The sequence below is a fragment of the Phacochoerus africanus genome, chromosome 10, assembly GCF_016906955.1.
Source record: "Phacochoerus africanus isolate WHEZ1 chromosome 10, ROS_Pafr_v1, whole genome shotgun sequence".
In the NCBI taxonomy this organism is placed as follows: domain Eukaryota; kingdom Metazoa; phylum Chordata; class Mammalia; order Artiodactyla; family Suidae; genus Phacochoerus; species Phacochoerus africanus.
In genome coordinates, this window is record NC_062553.1 from 17,002,846 (window position 1) to 17,014,901 (window position 12,056).

Consider the following 12,056-nt stretch of genomic DNA (forward strand, 5'->3'; position numbering starts at 1 on the left):
ATTGGGCATGACTCCAACGGCATGACCAGATATGATTTGAGGGATTGAGTAAAAATGGTAATCTGATCATGCCTCTTCTTTGACTAAAGACTTTTAATTGCTTCCCATTGTTTTAGATACTGACCCCTCTCCCCACACCCAGAATCCTACACTTTGCCCAAAAGAGCTTGCGTGCACTGGCCTTGATAATTCTCTCTCTCTTCTATGAATTCCAGTCTCACTAGCCTTTCTATATTCCCCTCATGCTCCACACACAGCTTACTCCCTCTTGCATAAGGGACTTTGAATGCCACAAGGGTCTACCCTGAATTTTTGAGTTTTCTTGCCCTCCCCTCCCTCCAACTTATTAATTCTCTTAACCTCCAGATGACTGAAGAACCTAAGTTTGGAGGGGGGGCATCGTAAACCTGTTGCATCCTTATTTGACATTCCATACTCATCTGCTGCCTCTTTCAAAGAAGCAGGTAGATTTTAACAAAGCAATTCATTTGTAATGCAGGCAAATTTAGGATATTCCCCGCATCACCACTAGGGGGAGGGATGCACTGCCCAAGTTTTCTGTTTCAAAACTGGTTATAGGTTATTTGATGGAATAAAGTGCAAAAGAGAGAATTAAGGTCAGATGCCCAGATGCAGTGTAAAAGTGGGGTGTGAGGAAAGTGTTGGCACTGGAGGACAACACAAGACAAGTGAAGTCAGTATTAAACCTTTAACGCCTAATGCCACAGCCCCTCAACACCGGTAATCACCAACCATTCGTCTCTGGTTCACCTGAGAGGAGAAGACATTTTTGCAGAGGGCACTGCTACAGGATCTGGTCCTTGGGGGCCTTTTGTTTACTATTCCTTATTTCCCTTACTGTGCAAAAACTACAGATAATCAGTTAGAAGGCTCAAATGGGGAGTTGCCTTGGTGGCTCAGTGGAATAGAATCTGACTAGTATCCATGAGGATGCAGGATCGATCCCTTTTAGGTGATTTAAGGATCTGGCATTGCTGTGGCTGTGGTGTAGGCTGGAAGCTACAGCTCCGATTTGATCCCTAGCCTGGGAACCTCCGTATGCAGTGGGTGTGGCCCTAAAAAGACAAAAAAAAAAAAAAAAAAGAAGGCGGCTCAAATGGAGATTTTATAGGACCACTGATAGGACATCTGAAGATTTCAATTTTGTAGCACACAACAGATAAAGAAGGTAGGAATTAAATTCTTGGTTTCTAGGATCTCTGACCCTGAGTTCCAGATCTGTCACTTCCTTGTTGGGTTATCTTAGACACGTGACATTACTTTTCTGGGCTTGCATTTCTTCATCTGCGAGTTGAGAGTAAATTTAATTTTAAGAGTGTTATCGTGAGAATTATTAACAATTAAAACCCAAATCATGCTTATGTGTCAGGTGTTATTCTAAATCCTTTGGTCCTCAGAACAACATATGACATGCATATTATTGTTGTTATGGTTATTATCCTGTTTTGCAGCTGGGGAATCTGAGGCATAGAGGAGTTTAGAAATTTGCCCAAAGTCACACAGCCCAAAGTGGCAGAGTCAGGGTTTGAATCCACAAGCTGTTTAAAACAATGCCTACCTTACGTGAGGCACTCAGAAAGCATGAGGTGTTATTCTCCTGTTTCCCAGGAAGCCCCTGCCTGGCTGTATTTCGTGGTTCAGATTATCTATGTTTCATAATCTGATTTTGCATGAGGGGGTAGGGTGGGAGTGAAGTGAGGCAGGGGGAAACTCTTGTTGTCTGGTAGGTTTGGCTTCATGGACTACTTTTTGATGACTTGTAAGAGGATTCTGGAGATTGGGGATCCCAGCAGCACTTGTGTGGACACCCGGGGTGTGTGATCCTTCTCTTCATTTCCTTGTGAAACATGGCTATGATGCCTTCACCTCCCTGAGGTCTGAGAGGAAAGCCCCCCAGCTCACAGTTTGGAGGGGGTGGACATTCTGACTCTGACCCCAACCTCCAGGTGGACATCTTTGATCCTACTGAGGACTCTGGAAGAAGAGAAAGTGGGAGAAGCTTCTGGAAGAAGAGGGTTTCAACCCATGGGCTGGAGTGAAGCAAGAAAATGCTTCAGAGGACAATGACCAGGAGACCTTGAGAAACAGCCAAGGGAGAATTTAGAGAAGAGAAATCGGCATAACTTTCTTTATCATGCATGTCAGGTCATCAACCATCCGCGAGTGACAACTCTCAAAGGGAACCTATTCAAACTTAGTTTGTTATGTCTGGGGTTATAGGAGAAGTAGGGACCTATTTCCTCTTTAAAAAAATTTTTTTTGGGGCCATACCTATGGCATATGGAAGTTCCCAGGCCAGAAATTGAAAACAAGTCACAGCTACAACCTATTCCACAGCTATGGCAACACTGGAGACCTTAACTCACTGCACTTGCTGGGGCTCTAACCTGTACCTCTGCAGCAACTCAAGCCATTGCAGTGAGGTACCCAACCCACCGTGCCACAGCGGGAACTCCTCTATTTCCTTTTAATTAAACAATTCTCTTTATATTATAGAGAGAATATGCCTGATGTATTGTAGAGTATTTAATCCCTGGAACATCCACTCATATCCCTCAGAAATCTGCATCTTTGCTCCACATTTGATTGATGTGAGAGGAAGAGGCTATGGACAGGTACTGAGTTATAGTACAAGTTTAATTTATGTCTCAGTCTTGAGGCAAAATGGTAGTCAACACAAGTTTTAAAAACAGACTGTCTTAAGAAAGTCCTTAATACCTTTCTGAAGGATCTGCTACATAGGGGCTGGAGTAGTACGTGTTGTTGAAATCCACTATTTTTATGTTATATAGCAGAGTGCTCTTGTCACCACATAGGAGCAGATGTGCATGCTTGAAGCCTCTAGGTATCCACAGTGTAGGTATCTATTTAAGCTCCTGGAAGGCAGGACCACCTCTACTTAGCTTTTTTTATACGATGCCCAGAGCTCTGCTGAGTGTGGACAGACACTCCATTGTGCTGTTTAAAGCTACTGGTGCTCGTGGTTTCCTTCTGTTCACTCACCAGCAAGCACAATTGGAAAATACATCTAACTCTCCTAAGAACTAATGACCCCATGGAGATGGGAAAGATTTAGATTCCTCCGCTAGAGCTATGGATCAGAAGGACTGGTAACCAGCCTCAGAGATTAGAGGCATGTCAACGTGTACTGTGGTTGCTACAAATTAACGTTATTTCCATCAAATTTATTACAGTCTGGTCCAAGTTAATAAATCTGTAGTTCATTTCTCATGGGTGTATGAAAGATGTAGAACAATAAACGATCATTTCTGCCACCTTCTTTAGAAGATGTAATCACAGTAATTGATTCTCGAAGGTGACAAGAAGTGGAGGTGGTTGGGGACTGCATAAAACATGTGGGGATAAGCTACCCCCAAGGAGGGGTGTGTAAATCCTCTCTCAGATTGAGAAGACTCTGCTAGTGAAGGCTTTTTCAAATCATTAGCCCTCCCTGGCCTTGCACAATGGCTCCCTGTTCGTGAGGGTAGATAAACGGGAAGTGGTGCCCCAAGTTTGAAAAGCTGTCTGAGTGGTATGGGGAGAAAAGGACTAGGAAGGTTGGACCAGAAATACTTAGAGGGTTTCCCTCAGCTTTGCGTGTTTTCCCAGAGTGTTTTTTAAAATGCAAAAACTCCAGTCCTGAACATAATAATAACACCTAACGTGTATGGAGGGCTTGGATCCGTGGAAGGACAGAGGTGTGACTGAGAAATTTACCAAACAACTTGATACCTTCGTTGTTTTGATGTGTACAACATGAGGTGGGTGGATTTGCAGCCCTGAAACTGGGAGACCAGTCTTCCATTGGAGGCTAGAAAGTCAAGCAGCAGGGACAAGACAGATTGCTCTTTTCTGCACTGAAGTTTGGAGCCAAGGAAAGGCTGACTAGGGCACATGGGTATGGTTTAAAACAGGGTCAAGATATATAGATAAATAGTAATACAGATAATTATATACTAATGTAAATAATATAGTATTATAGCAATGTAGATAGAAAAAGGAGTAATGGGATTCAGCCATAAAATTTTTAATATTGCTTTGCTTTCCCTAAACTGTCTTTTCTTAAATGGATCTTTGTATTTAACAGTAGAATTTTAGCTATTTATTAAAGATAAATAAGTTTGCAGCATAGAGTAGTACAATACAAAGAATATAGCATTGGCTCTAGACCTTAATGACTAAATAGCTATGTGAAAATCAAAATCAAGTCAACCTCTTTCTGGGGTAGAATTGCCTTATTTGTAAAATATGAAGAGCTGGGCTGGATGATGTCCAAGATGCTTAGTACTGCATTTTATAATTTATGTTGTGAGGTCAGCTATATTGTTGTCAATTTGGAATCTAGTGGCAGTGATATGTAACTGTTTTGGCTGGACTTCTGAGCCTTTGACTGCAACTCCAAGAGGCACCTCCATGGCTGCACACATCCACAGGGTCGTATATTAGAGGAGCAACAACCACAAGGGCTACACCCCAGATCGTAATTCACAAGTGAACGTGCAAACACCGCATCACAGAGACAGTTTTGGTATAGATGCTTAAAAAACGTTAAAAACCATTGTTGGACTCCCTGAACCAGACATGGCTGGGAGAAAAAAAAAAAAAATCCCATTTGCGTGTAAACTGGCATCTTTGATGTGGGTGGCGAGAAGAGAGAATAAGAGAAAAGCAGGGAGTTCCCATAGTGGCGCAGTGGTTAACGAATCCGACTAGGAACCATCAGGTTGCAGGTTCGGTCCCTGGCCTTGCTCAGTGGGTTAAGGATCCGGCGTTGCCGTGAGCTGTGGTGTAGGTTGCAGATGTGGCTCGGATCCCGAGTTGCTGTGGCTCTGGCGTAGGCTGGTGGCTATAGCTCCGATTGGACCCCTAGCCTGGGAACCTCCATATGCCGTGGGAGCGGCCCAAGAAATAGCAAAACAACAACAACAACAACAACAACAACAAAAAAAAAAGAAAAGAAAAGCAGACATAGAGGAAGGAAGGGTAGGATGGAAGGAGGAAGGAAAAGACAGGAAAGGGAAGGCAGGAAGGAATAAAGCTGTGAAAAGAGGGAGCGGGCAGGCTGACTCAGGGTTATGGCGATTAAGAGACTGGCTTAAAACCAACAAATCTTACTAACTGTGTGACTTTGGGAGGTCACTTAGCCTTTCTGAGTCTCAATGTCTTCATCCATAAAATGTGTCTAATAACACCTGGTATCTCTGCTTTCTTTTTTCTTTTCTTTTTTTTTAAGGGCTGTACCCACAGCATATGGAAGTTACCAGGCTAGAGGTCGAATTAGAGCTGTAGCTGCCAGCCTATACCACAAGCATGCGAGGCGGGATCTAAGCCACATCTGTGACCTATACCACAGCTCATGACAATTCTGGGTCCTTTACCCACTGAGTGAAGCCAAGGATCGAACCCACATCCTCGTGGATTCTAGTTGGGTTTGTTACTGCTGAGCCATGATGGGCTGGAACTCCTCTCCGCTTTGTTTACAGAGCGCAGCCTTCATCATAATGTACAACACGGATGACACAGATGAGGCACTTGGCCTGGCACCTGATCCAATCTCCATGGGCTTCAACTGTGGTTACTGTGGTGGTGGTGAGGGTTAAATAGTAAAATGTGTATGAAATTCTTTAAAACAATCCTTGGCACCTGTTAAGTAGTAAATGGTAGAAAGAAAAAGGAATATAATTGCATGTATTGAGACTATTAATAATGTCATCTACTTGAGCACAAGGCGGTCACCACCCCGGCCTGGCAAGGCTGTGTCATCATTTTATCACTGAAAAAAATTGTTTGGAGGTTACTTGACCCACAACTATGATGCTGGAAAGAAGCACGTATTCAAAGATGTTATTCTACATATTGAGTGAAGTAAGTCAGACAGAGAAACACGAATACCATATGATACCATTTATGTGTGGAATCTAATAAAAATGATACAAAAGAACTTGTTTTTAAAACAGAAACAAACTCACAGATTTCAAAACCAAGCTTATGGTTACCATAGGGGAAACTGTTGGTGGGGTGGGGGCTGGCGAGGGAAAAATTAGGAGGATGGGAATAACATATACACACTATTGTGTAAAATAGATAATTAACGAGAGCCTACTGTAGGGAAGAGGGAAATCAACTCAATAGTTTGGAATAACCTATATGGGAAAAAAGAATGGATATATATATATATATATAGATTCACCTTGCTATACACTTGGAACTAATACAATATTGTAAGTCAACTATATTCTAATAAAATTTAAAAAAATAAAATAAAAGATGTTCTGTCCACTGAGATAAACCCAAGCTCTTTTTACTGCAACATTGTCCACCTTAACCTTTGGCCCTTGAATAATTGATTCATCTATTGTTTACAGTAAGTAACTCTGAGAGACAAGCATTCTGCTTTTGATTTATAGGAAATCTCGGAAAGGATACGTACACCCGTAATTCTCAGATTCTAAAGCCTACTCTCTTTCCATGTTAATAACATACAGATGAGTATTTTGTAAACTGTTGAGTGGAAAGCCCTCTGCCCTCCAGCACTGTCCAATGGAGATAGAATGTGAGCCCTGTCACCAATAAAACACAGATATGATTTAATCTTGTCTAGGTAAAACTAGTTAAAAAGAATCAGGTGAAGTTGATTTTAATATATTTTTTGAACTTAGTATATCGAAAATATTTTTTTTGTATTTTTTTTTTTTTTTTAGGGCAGCACCCATGGCATATGGAGGTTCCCAGGCTGAGGGTCTAATTAGAGCTGTAGCTGCTGGGCTACACCACAGCCCCAGCAACACCAGATCCAAGCCATGTCTGTGACCTACACCACAGCTCACAGCAACGCCAGATCATTAACCCACTGAGCGAGGCCAGGGATGGAACCCACAACCTCATGGTTCCTAGTGGGATTCGTTTCCACTGCACCACGATGGGAACTCCCATTGAAAACATTTTGACTTTATTATGTAATCAATATGAAGATGACTTATGAGGTGTTTGCATTCCTTTTTTTCCCTTTGTGCTTAGTCTTTGCTATCCATTATGCATTTTATACCCACAGCACCTCCAAAATGGGGTTAGCCACATTTCAAATCATGCTTGAAATCCACAAGTGGCTAGTGGCTACCACACTGCATCGGGTGGCTTTAGACAGCTCTGTCAATTTGGCTGATTCTCTAAGCTATAGAAGGCATTGAAGTTGGTAGCTCCAGCAAGATTACCACAGCATAACAAGTAAGAAGGAAAAAAACGAAATCAAAGATTTTCTAAATTAATGCTGTCAATGAAATTTTGGACTACACTTGCTACCTCTACAAAGAAGAGTCTAACTTATTTTTCTCTTAAGGAAAAAAAAAATGAATTTGTTCACTCAAAATAGGAACTCGGTTGCTTTTACATTTTTAAAAGCAGACTTTAAAAAGGTAGTTAGGATTTTACATGGAACAGGAGGGAATATTTAGAATTCATTTACCAGATATTTAGGGAGTACAAAACAGGGAGACGGGAGAATGAAAACTGTGAGGATGCCATCAAAGTCTTTTATCAGCAAAGCTGTCACTTTATAAAGACGTAATCTGACAGGCGCTATGCTGAGTTTGCTTTGGTTGAAAGCTTCCACTTGTAAGGTAATTTTATGAACTCTACTAGGAAATTCGTGGGAAAAGGCAAGAGACAATATCATATGCTTCTGCCTCTTTTATTTACGTAAGTCACATGAACCAGATGTCAGAACTCTTAAATTTGGAGATTTTTTTAAGTCCCATGATGAACGAGATAATAGCTACAGTTGACAGTCAGGACCAAGGAACTTCAAGAAAATGCTAAACTTCTGACACTCAGAAGCCACAGTTATATCATACTTCGCCAGAGTATTTAATAGTTCCAGAGATTTCCAGTGATGCTCTCAGAACTTCCTCTCCAAACTCAGACCATAATCAGCTTCATTTTAATGTTTGTAGTTCAACCAACTGAAATACCTCTTTGGGCCTGGGTTGTATGTAATAATTGTAGGTGTGACCACATTTGAGTGTTTTTTCTTCATTTCCCATCCCTTGATTTTTTTTTTTTCATCTACACCATTGCATGGTCAAGTTCTCTTTATTTTTATTATAATTCTAGAACAATTAGAAATACTAGTGATTACATTGCTGAAATATGCCTGTGTAGAGTAAGAATGTTTCAATTCTATCAGTATGGGTGTTAATTATTTTAGGCAAGCTGTCATTTAGGCTTTCTAAAGTGGATTTTGTTCTTGCAGTCAAGAACATTGCTTAGTGCAGAATTAATTAATCATTATAAATATAAAACCTGCAGTATCAGCTCCTGTGTTCAGAAAGGTTTCAAGAGGCAAGGTTGAAAGAGTCAATAGGCTGCTGAAGGGAATCTTATCAGGCACACCCACCCCCAATCTGATAAGAGGACAAACTATGTACTTCATTTTTATATAGGTTCTTACTTCAAGGATCATTCCAGAAACTGGAAATGTCTAACTTTTTCCTAACACAGAGTTTTTTTTTTTTCCCCCTAAAAATCTTTGAAAGAGATTTTAAAAGCAAGATTGACAAGGAAATGACTGAAAATTTGAAATTTATTTTGGTTGAAGGAAGATTCCTCCCACTCTCCCCCTCCAAAAAAAATCATTTTTAATAGCACTATACTGAATAGAACATATGTTTTCTGTGGTCTCTGAATTTTTCCAGATACTCGATGGCACCTTAAATGTTCTATATGATAACAGTAATAACTGCATTCCTCAGATTAAGGTTCATAGTTATTTGTTACAGAAGAAAAAGTTCACATTTACCTTGGCTTTTGTACTTTTTTTTTCCCCCCAAAAAATGATTCTGCAATATTGTGTCTTTTACCTGCTTTAAAATGGAAGCAAAATACAGTCAAGCTATACTTGAATACATTGACCAAAACAGGGAAATCTTGTCTGTACGGGTAAAGAAACCAATTGGCAAAACAGTCTGGATAATAATGATATTAACTAACATTTAATAAGCTCTCTAATAGGCTCTCTAAGTGCTTTAAATGTAATTGCCTTGTATAAGCACATTGTATGTAATTGTCTCATTTAATTCTTACTTCTCAGAAGCAAAGGGTGCCCTCAATATAGAAAAACTGGACTCAATTTTTAATGTAATTTTACTACTATCTCAAAATTTTAGAAAGCATTTATTTCTTTAAAATTGTACATATTGAGAATTTCTTCTTTCCAAGGCACCCTCCTAAGAACAAGGCCAAGTGCACTGCTTCTGGAACTTGTCTGTCTAGGTGAACCTCCTGAGCATCTTGTCACACTGCCGATTCTGATACAGCAGTTCTGAGTGGGGCCTGGAATTCTGCATTTCTAACATGCTTCCAGCTGCTGTTGATGCTGCTGGTTTGAGGACCACACTTTGGGAACAAGGACAGAGGCTATTGAAAGCAATTTCGAAGCGATAAAAGCCAAAGAACGGTGTCCTCGTTGTTCTAAGGTGCCAGCCAGTAGTAACTGCAGCTGAGGGAAGTAGGAAGGCAATTAACTTCAAGGAAAGGGGTGGGCAGAGCAGGTGTGGCCCCCTCCATAGTCCCTACATTGACCCTGTCTACAGGTAAAAATAGATGGAAGGGCGTGTTGCTTCGTTTGTTCTTCCTGGTTAATTAGTTGATAGAAAAGTTGCAGAATGTGTCCAAAACCATGATGGAATATCTAAAAGGTTTTTGCCTCTCTCAGAAGAGACTCCGTGGGGATCTATACGTTTTATTGGAGTCCACACTTGCATCTGACAGGCTCTTCCAAGGGTCCCTTCTTCAGTAACAGAAGGCATCTACCAGCATCTTGGCAAGAAGTGACCGAAAAGTGTGACGCGGCCCACAGGGTACCAAGCCTTCATTATGCCCAAACCCTCCCCACCCCCCCCATTTTTTAGTATATTTTCAAAGATACCATTTTATGATTTGTATCACTACAATTATGTTTCTAATGGGATTTTAATTGATTGTGAATCCAATTAAAGAAAATCTATTTTTAAAGCACATCTCAGCTGCTGCCACTCGGAAGTCACGCCAGGCTGGCACGGTGTAAGTCATTGGAGCATAATTTGAATGCAGCCGATGTGATCAGCCAGGGGGATCTGAGAGTGACCTATATTTAATATTCTTTAAAAAAAACTGTCTGGATGTGTTTGGTACTTCTTGAGACTCTGTGTATGCCTTAATGATATAAATAACCATTTTTTATTAAAGAGAGAGCTCTATGGTCTTTTGAGTAAAAGTTATTGATTCAGGTTTGGGGAAAGGGACATTTTCTAGGACGCCGTCTCCTTGTGTCCATATATTGTGTGTGTAAACTGTGATGTTTTTTCCCTAAAGTCACATCTATTCTGAGTACCTACTGAGGACTGTTTCAGAGCAGGTCCCCACCCCCACCCCCAGGTTGTTTTCAGTTTCATCGCTCACAAACCTAAATAGTTTAATGGTTCTTCCTTGTCTATTGAATAAACTCTATAATCATGGCCCTTCACAAAATGATCTAAACGTAAACTTAAGACAAACACAAGTACTTGCTGTCCCTTCCTTCCACCTCATTTCTGTGTACTTACTGTTGTTGCTCTTATTTTTTTTCTGCCTAGGATAAGCCCTTGAATACTCTGACTTGAAGACATTTCAAAAGATAGTCAAAGCCAACTTGAAGCCTGGAGGTGATTAGGAGCAAGGAAAGGGGTGGGTTGGTGGCATGGGAAAAGCAGGTGGCCTCCTCCACAGTCCCTACATTGACCCTGTCTACAGGTAGTTGAAAAGAGATGGAATGTTCCAAAACTTCAGGCAGCAAATCTAACACCACTTTGTTCCCCAAACTATCAGTTAAAGGCTCAAACCTCAAATGCCAGTAGTCTGCAGCTCAGTGGAATTTTCTGTCCCTTGCATTGAAAACTCCTGGCCTCAAGTAATGTTTAAGAAGCATAATAAAAGTAGCACTAAAAAAAAAAAATAAGTAAACAGTGTTCAGAAAGTCAACATAGAGCCACTCTGCTCATGTTGAAGGGAGTCTTAACCGGAATGAAAAAAGTCCCCTGCAATGAATTCTTGTCTCAGCTCAGCCTGTTATGCTAGGCATCCACAGAAGCCCACACAATTCCTAGCTTCTGAAGCCCTGGACAGTTCTAAGCAATCACACAACTGCAATAGCTTTATTTTTATTCCTAGTCCACCCTGCCACTAATGAGTTTCAGTGTTTCCAGGAGCCTGGCTGTGCTGAGAGAAAGTGATATTGCCCCTCTCTTCTCAAAGGTGGATTTTGCAGATGAAAAGGCGAGCCTGTTTATCAGAGGTCACCCAAGGAACAGCTTGTAGAGAAGGTAAGTTATCATATCCAGCTGTCCCTTAGTATCCCCAGAGAGAGGTTCCAGTTTCCCCTGCAAACACTCAAATCCTTGAAAGGTCAAGCTCCTTATATAAAATGGGGTAGCATTTGCATATAACCTAGGACATCTCTCCACCCCCCCAATCTACTTTGACTCATCTCTAGATTACTTAAATGCTTACTACAATGCAAGCGTATTATGTAAATTGTTGCCAGCACGTGGCAAATTCAAAAGTTGCCTTTCGAAACTTTCCGGAATTTTTCTTGTTTTGGATATTTTCCACCGCTACTTGTCTGGATCCGTAGGGAGGGTCAACTCTATACCCTAAAGGAAGTTTCTGTTACTTGGGAAGGAAAGCAAAGACTTTTGGGCACTAGGGTTGTTCAAACCAGAGAGAGAAAGAGAGAGAGGGAGAAAGAGAAAATGGTAGAGGAGGAGGGAGGTGAGGGGAAGGAAAAGAGAGCGATGGGAGGAGGGAGAAGGAGGAGAAAGAGGAGCGTGGAGAGAAGATGGAAAAGGCTTGTAAATGTAAGTTCAGGATGTGCTTTTTGCTTTCTCCTTGGGGGCATTTCCATAGTTGTGGCTGATGAAGTTGCTTAAGGGGCAGGACTCAGGCAGCTTCATAGAGTCCCACAAATTTCAGTGACATCTGTAGGCAGCAGTTGAGCATTCCCAGGCCTCCTCAGGTTGTAGGGA